This window comes from Apis dorsata, unplaced genomic scaffold (genome assembly GCF_000469605.1).
Source record: "Apis dorsata unplaced genomic scaffold, Apis dorsata 1.3 scaffold_894, whole genome shotgun sequence".
In the NCBI taxonomy this organism is placed as follows: Eukaryota; Metazoa; Arthropoda; class Insecta; order Hymenoptera; family Apidae; genus Apis; species Apis dorsata.
Window position 1 is genome coordinate 355144 of NW_006264009.1, and position 1023 is coordinate 356166.

The 1023-nt window shown below is 58.5% G+C and overlaps 1 protein-coding gene and 1 long non-coding RNA gene across 4 annotated transcripts in view; both read right to left on the reverse strand.

Annotated features, from left to right (window-relative positions):
* Positions 1–1023, reverse strand: part of LOC102676798 (protein wingless-like) — a 78177-nt gene that overhangs the window by 23842 nt on the left and 53312 nt on the right. The gene's annotated exons all lie outside the window — the stretch shown is intronic.
* Positions 7–1023, reverse strand: part of LOC116186547 — a 16533-nt gene continuing 15516 nt past the window's right edge. The window contains exon 3 of the long non-coding RNA XR_004151556.1: positions 7–1020. This is a non-coding gene — a long non-coding RNA (uncharacterized LOC116186547). The remainder of the gene's footprint in view (positions 1021–1023) is intronic.

Sequence of the window (1023 nt, forward strand, 5' to 3'; positions counted from 1 at the left end):
CGTTCGCACCTCTCTCCCTCCTTCTCCTCCCTTACGATCGTTTCTTTCTGTGTTTCAGAACTACGTTCGAACACGAAGGAAAAGGGGGAAGAAGACGAAGACGCGAGGAAGGCGAACGATGGATGAAAGAGAGGCGAATCGCGTCTCCTCCCCCTCCGTGCACCCAGAATCGTCTCGTACACCCCTTCTCCCTCCCTCCCTCACCCTTCCCCTCCTCACGCTTCTCGCAGTGACCGAAGATACCTCGACGGTATATACACCTCGAAGGCGGCCAAGGGGGATATAATGGCTCGGCCGGACTTCACACGATGCCGACCGGTACGTCGGCCCCGAGGATGATACGGACCACGGTCTGGATGGAGAGAGGGAGAGAGAAAGAGAGAGGGGGGAGAGAGAGAGGGAGAGGGAGAGAGAGACGAAACAACGCCAGACCTCCGGGGGAGGACTTTGAATCGCGGAAGGAGCTGCCTCTTCCATCCTTATTCTCCATCCTCTCCTCCGAATGAACCGACCCCTCGGCTTCGACCCGTCGTCTCGCCGACCAACGTCACGGTTTCACGTCTTCCCTCCAACCGAAGCAAAACTTGGAACGAAATCCAGGAAATGCGAGAGAGTACGAATTCTCGCGCGATTAGAAGATCGCGTGTGCGTCCGTCCCGCGACGGAACCCAGAAATAGGTGGCAGGAAAGAGGTCGAAGAAGGAGGAGGAGAGGAGGAGAAGAAAAGGAGGAGCAGAAGGAGGAAGAGGAGGAGGAGGGGAGAGTGGTTGGAGAAGCTCGAGAGGAAGATTAGGGTACTGGAAGGCGTTGGAGAGGAGTCGACGGTGGGGCCCCTCGTGCAGAAGAGTCGGAGGGTGGGCACCGTTAGCCGGTTTTGTACGAGGAGCCCTCGCCGCTGTCAGCCCGCGGGGGCCTTATTTCAAGACCGTACCGAATCAGGCACGACAATCGCTCTAATATCCACACGAATGCCATGCCGGAGGCCCCCGTGGCCCAACAGGCCCCCCTGCTTCTCTCCTCCTC